General features: G+C 41.6%; 1 long non-coding RNA gene across 1 annotated transcript; it reads right to left on the bottom strand.

Annotated features, from left to right (window-relative positions):
- Window positions 1–2,093: 2,093 nt before the first annotated feature.
- On the bottom strand, window positions 2,094–4,928 carry LOC119010030. The gene is made up of 3 exons (XR_005071872.1): window positions 4,223–4,928; window positions 3,301–3,400; window positions 2,094–2,541 (listed from the first exon to the last, which is right to left on the bottom strand). It is a non-coding gene; the product is annotated as an uncharacterized LOC119010030 (long non-coding RNA).
- Window positions 4,929–6,494: the final 1,566 nt, after the last annotated feature.

A 6,494-nucleotide genomic window follows, 5' to 3' on the forward strand; every position in this document is an offset into this window, starting at 1 on the left:
GGTGTTGGGCTGGCACTTATGTCTATTCAGACCATATTTACAGCCCTGGTGTTGTGGGCGTGTTCTTGCCCATGTGTGGAGGTCCACAGCAGATCCTACTTGTCAAGTCAGGTGATACAGACTGCTGCTGGTGCCAGTGAGCTGGGCAGATGTGGTGTGCAGGAGCCAGAGTGACTGAGCTATAGATGGCACATTTTCTTGTGGAAACAAATCTTTGTTGTCCAGAGTTATTTTTGTGTAAATGAACTATTTTCTAGCTTAACAATTACGTCCTGTTTCTTTTCCCTCCTTTATGCTCGGTTTTATTTGATTATGTCCTGCCCCTCATCCCCTGGCCTTGTGGGGATGTTAACAGACCAGCAAACAGTCATCTGTGTCTTTGAATCCAGACTCGCCTGTTATGCTTTGTACAGCTGTGTCGAACTGCAAAGTGCGGCAACTTCCTTGCATGGCTAATTCATGGCTATTCCACTGTCCTACAATGATTTATTAAGGAATATGGAGGAGGAAGAGATACTAGACTCCCTTTGTGAAGCCTTCTTAATCTGTCTATATGACGTTGACCTCCCTCCCATTCAAAGATCAGTCAGAGTTCAGAGGAGTATGCCACACTTGTATTTTTTAAGCCCACGGCCCTTTATATTCTCTGGCTACGTACGCTGCGCCCTGTGAAGATGCTCCGTCTGTCCGGTCCTCCTCTATTTAGGATGTAATCTCTCAACATCTGTGTTTTCAGTGGCATAATTACACCACATTCTTGATGGCAAGCCAACATTTTCCAGACATTTCCAGATACACGTGTATACATTAACTGCCTCCGCTGCGTTGCGTATCTACACTGTTTTCAGCTCAAGCAGTCAGGACCCTTCCGTAGCAGATACACAGGGCTTGTATTTTTGGCAGATGTCAGAGCACGCCGTAGTAATTCAGCCAGATTCAGCACAGAAAAGACAGAAATCACATACTCACACAACAACAACACAACATTGAGTTAATTTTCGTAAGTAAACACACCGTGTTCATGTCAGCACTTCTTCTAATCCTTTGGTTTCGAACACTTCTTGTAGTTGTGTTTAGAACACATATGTATATGTGGTCAAGCATGATACTGTAGTTATCGTGGGTTTCCTCGGCCCTCCAGCTGAGCCAGAGGAGGTTTGCCGGACAACAGAGCAAAACCGTGCCGTCGCTCCACACACGTCTGGCTTTGGCGCTATCGGAGCACGCGCCTGCGTGTCTTCTCACCTGTTACTCTTGGATGATGACACCTATGAATCCTGCAAATTTCATGAAGATAGGAGAAAAGTTTTGTGGCTAACTAACTCTGCCTGTGTCCACCATGTAGCCAGTTATATGTGATGTTGTAGTGTATGTGGAGAAAACACCCTGTAAATGTCATGTTAATTGGACAATGTTTTCCTTATGGATGCATTGGTGCTATGTGTGAGAGAAAGTAAGTGTGTGTGTGTGTGTGTGTGTGTGTGAATAAATGGCTTTTGGTTTTACTTGCGCTTTCTTTTGCATGTTTTTATTGTGTAAAGCACGTGCTACATCGTATTTGTGTGAAACGTGTGCTGTCCTCTTGACATTCAATACGTAAAGCAGTTGTCCCCAACCACCAGGTGGCCGACCTGTACTGGTGAGCACATGCACTGTGCTGGGGATTGGCACTACAGAGTACGCACCACGCGAGGGAGGGGGCTACCAGTGGCGTAAGCACAGGCACGACGGACACTTCTCAGACGCTCACGTTGACACTGACTCAAGATTCAAGAGCAGCGAATCCTTGCAAACCAAATTACAGCACAGTTGATCTGTATGTTATACTACTCTCAAATCATGCTGACAGTTTTAGCCAATATAACAAAATATTTGTACAGACTAAAGGTTAAATTTCATGATTATAAAACAAACCACCTCTCAAATGCAACAGTCCAACATCACAAAATGAAGTTCCTTCTTTTAGAAACACACAAATATGTCATTGATAACACTATCTGGATTTTTTTTTTTCCCCCATATTGTAAGATTATGATTTTCACCATAGGGGATTCATTCAGAAGGAAACAAACACAAACATTTATTGATTAAACACAACCAAAAACTAAAACATTTTATTTTTCAGCAGCTTCCACACGTTTTCCTCTTGCAAAAAATAACATAAACACAGGCACGAAAACAATTACTACACTTAAATTACACTCACATATAAAGGCACACCTCGAATGTAACAAACTACCAAACTACCACATTTAAACTTACCATCCTTAACCACCTTCCACCACTGAGCATTTCTGCATCACATCTGCAATTAGCCACAATAACCATACTGTTAAATGAAGTGTTTTTCCCCACACTCACTGTCCGTATACTTCAATTGAATATACTTCTGCTTTTGGGTTACAGTGCTGCGAAGCCACGCCACCTCCCTGCCGGCTGCTTGGGACTTCTGCACCAGTTGCCCAGCTTCCTGAATACACTTCTGCCTACACTTCAGAAGCACTGCTGGTATCGCAGCACCGCGCTGTCCAAGCAGAAATACTGAAACATACACAACATACAAACATTTCCCAAACAGAAATAAACATTTACTCCTCATATTTATGGAATACAGGAAGGCACCCAACCCACTTAGGTATTTTTCTCATGTTTTTAGTGTTTAGAGTTACTGACGTATGTGACACTGTTACTGTGATGATAAGTGAGTAATAATTTATATATAAATGTTACATATAAATATTTAGTATAATGTAAGCAGGCTATTATTGTAACTATTTGGGAACTTTATCCATTTACACGGGTCCTGCCTCAGTACTCTATTATTTATTGGTTTTCTTTTGTTTTATTTCTAGTATCTTTTATTTTTCCAATGGTGTATATAGCGTTTTATTGCGTTGTGTTTTTTTTACTACATCAGTGGTTAACAGACAGTGGGCGAAGACAGAGTTTCCATGGTGATTAGGCAATACTGACACAAGTGACTCACTCAACCCGGTTCAGTTTAGTGAGTGGCTCATAATGACTCCAATCCTTAAAAGGAACCATATTTACCAGCTCTGTTATAAAGCTGACTACATTGATTTCTATTGTATCATAGGGCTGAGCTGCCACAACCAGTATTGTGGACGTGCATACGTATTGTAGCAAAGGGCGAACCCGCTATATAAAGCATCATGTCTATGATGACACTGCGTACGCGCTTGCCAGAAGGCAGCTTCACAAACAGTTCATGGTTGGGGTGGTGAATGTCTGTCATAGCTTTGGTGGCTATCGACATACACAGCCTGGTTAAATACTTACACAGAGAAGCTGTAAGTCCTGGTGCATCTCCATGACTTCTACGTTGTCGACGGTAGCGAACTGTCGGTGGCGGTGGAGTCTAGGCACACCGTATGTATATCTACAGTATGGAAATACATAACTATTGACATAACACACAATCACAACGCTAACAACACGGTTCTACATTACTTTTAACATGCACACCAACAATAGATTTGGCAGGTTGTCGCTGACCCGAGTCCGTTGATGTAGTAAAAGACCAGCCAGAGAATTGAGGAAAAGAATAAGCATTTATTACACAGTCTGCAGAGAGTGGAGATCAGCTCAGTATAGCATCAATAGCAAATATCAGAACAGATCTAACTCGTGTCTAGGGGTGTCTGTGTTATAAGCCTCTGTTTCGCTACGCCTACTGATGGGTATGTGTTGCTCGTATCTGTCACTAATTGGCTAATGATATGTGTGGTGGCCGCATGCACAGCGTGTGATCAACGCGAGGATTGGCTCTCCGTCCGCATGCATAGCCTGTGATGACTCCCATGTCTTGACGGGAACGTCCTTGAGCATCTCCCCTATCTTATGTGTTTGCACAAATAGAGTTATTTTGTCACAGTATGTAGTTATGCCTGTGTGTGTGTGTGTGTGTATAAAGTGTGACTATCTGTATGAGTCAGCCCGCACATGATCACATAGTTAAGCAAGTATAATAGTGTCCTGGCCCGTACGCACATCAGTAGTACCGTCTGTATATTCACACTAGCTAGCTAACCATGACTAGCTTACAACATCCGTACACACATTCAAAACAATGTCAGAATACTAAATCAACTAGCTTGACGTCTATCAGTGCGAGCAATGGCTATGCTTGTTGTTTGCGTTTAATATTATGATATTTGGTGAATGTGAGCACAGGTGAATGAGACATACATGAGCTACCTACCTCTTGTAAAGAAATCTGGATACTGGTACTCTGCCAGTGGTATTCGGGAGTTGACAGTTTAGCCCTTTCAAAAAAACAAAAACAGGGCATTCCACATAACTTTGACATACTTATTCCCATCTACACCAAATGGCTCACACATGTAGACCAGTGGTCCCAAACCTTTTTTTCACCAGACCGGTTTCATGTAAGACACTATTTTACTGACCGGGGGGAGGGTATTACACAGAAATACAATTATACAATGAATAATTGCCAGCCAAAGTGTCTCCCTTATACCTAGTCTACTCCGTAACTCACAAAGGTAACGTACTTCAGGGCCACCATCATTTGCAGTCTCCAGCAGTTGTCCACTCGCCGTCCCCACAGCTCCAGGCCAACTTCAACACTGTCAGTCTCCCTACATGTAGCTTCTTTTTTCTCAGCAGTCATAGGCACTTCTTCTGTCTCATCATTGGGCCTTCTTCTTTTTCCTTTGCAAAGTAGCTGTCTGAAGACGTTTGTTTTCCACTAATTTTAGCTATGAGGTCTCACATGAGCCATTGTTCAACTCACTCTACTTTCTGCATCTATTGTCTTAAAATGTCTTTTAGCTTTTAGCTCCTCCGTGGTAATTCTGCCACTTACACCTTTTCTTATTTTCATACCTTTTCAAAAATTAAGCTTTTTTTTCCCTCTTCTTCTATTTCGTTCAAGAAAGTTAAGCACTGACAACAGACTAGTTGAACTGTAGCTGAGCACAGTGAATTCAAAAAAACGCAGAATGGGTAGAACACATTTATTGGCAAAACTGAACAATAAGAACAATAATATATATATATATATATATATATATATATATATATATATATATATATATATATATATGTAATATATATAAACATCATATAATTAAAACATTTGTGAACCAAAAAAAAAAGAAAAAAACCCAGAGCACCTATAAACTCATTACAACCCTCTGATTGGAGCATATCCCTAGTGTTGTCCCCCTCCATCCTAATAATACATTTGTATAAAACATTGAACAATAGGAACATATTAAAAATTAATACACATAAATTCATGAACAAAAAAACCCAGAACATTTACAAACTCATTACAAACCTATTGCCCCCCACTCATCCTTTGAAATCACTTTAAAAATTTGTCTCCCCTCAGTGGTTAAAACCACTCTAATTGGGAATTTTTTTAGATGGTCATTTAGCGGTGACCAAAGCTCCCTACTGATTTCAAATATGGTGTCGTCATTGAGGAGCAGCTGCAGGCTGAACCCTTCCTCCAGGTGCTCCTCCATTCCTCCCAGGATGAAGGCCTCCTTCTGCACTCTCTGGTTTCTGTTGAAAAATGTGTTCAAATTCCATCCAATTATCTTTGTTTGCCTGGGGTGAGGTTGCGGTGGCAGTAGGCTTAGCAGGGTTTTTTTTAGACGTCCCTTCTGCTCCCCACTCATTAACTCACTCTGATCAACATTAACTCATATTTTAACACTCCATTCATAGAGAAACTGTTGATTTTTCAAAACCTAATAAAAATGTTACTTTTTCTTGTGTGGTTCAAAGCCATAAAAGTAGGAAAAAAAGGTTTGTGTGTTTTAAAACTGAGTTGAAAAAATAAATAAACAGAACCAAGACAGTGCCTTGAATGTGGTGTGACTTGTGGACTGCAGGTTTTCATTTTTCGTTGCCTTAACGTGTGTCAGCGTGACCCTCTCTCCAACTTGCAGCGGTTCCACAGCTGCCTCCCGCCAGAGGCACACATCCACCCTGTCTCTACCCTGCTAAAGACAGGGGAATACTTTTTTTTTTATTCCAACAATAACACTTGAATACTACCTCTTACTTTTCATCCTCCCACTTCCTTTCCTGCTTTCTCTAGCTCCCTCTCCCTGTTCTGTATTCAACCACCTTCTCTTCCCCCTTTACCACATCATCTTCTCTCATCCCTCTTTCCCTTCTCTTCCTCTTACTCCTCTTGGCAAGTCTTTCTCCCATCCGCTTCCTGTATCTCACCTATCAAGTCCTCAACCTCCTCTCCCCCTTCCTTCTCCTCCCTATAGCTACCTGTCCATGAACCCCCAATTATGTCTGAACTAGTCTAGCATCAGTTCCCCTAAATGTGTCTGCGTAAACAGCATGCAGAACTACCTACAGTTCGGATATGGATGCTGGCACACGCGCATACAATTATTTTTTTCCTGTTCTCTTCTTGTTTCTTCTATTCTTTTTCCTCCTTCTGTCCTTCTGTCTTCCTCTACCTTCCTTTCCTCACCTCT

Source organism: Acanthopagrus latus, chromosome 2 (genome assembly GCF_904848185.1).
Source record: "Acanthopagrus latus isolate v.2019 chromosome 2, fAcaLat1.1, whole genome shotgun sequence".
Taxonomy (NCBI): domain Eukaryota; kingdom Metazoa; phylum Chordata; class Actinopteri; order Spariformes; family Sparidae; genus Acanthopagrus; species Acanthopagrus latus.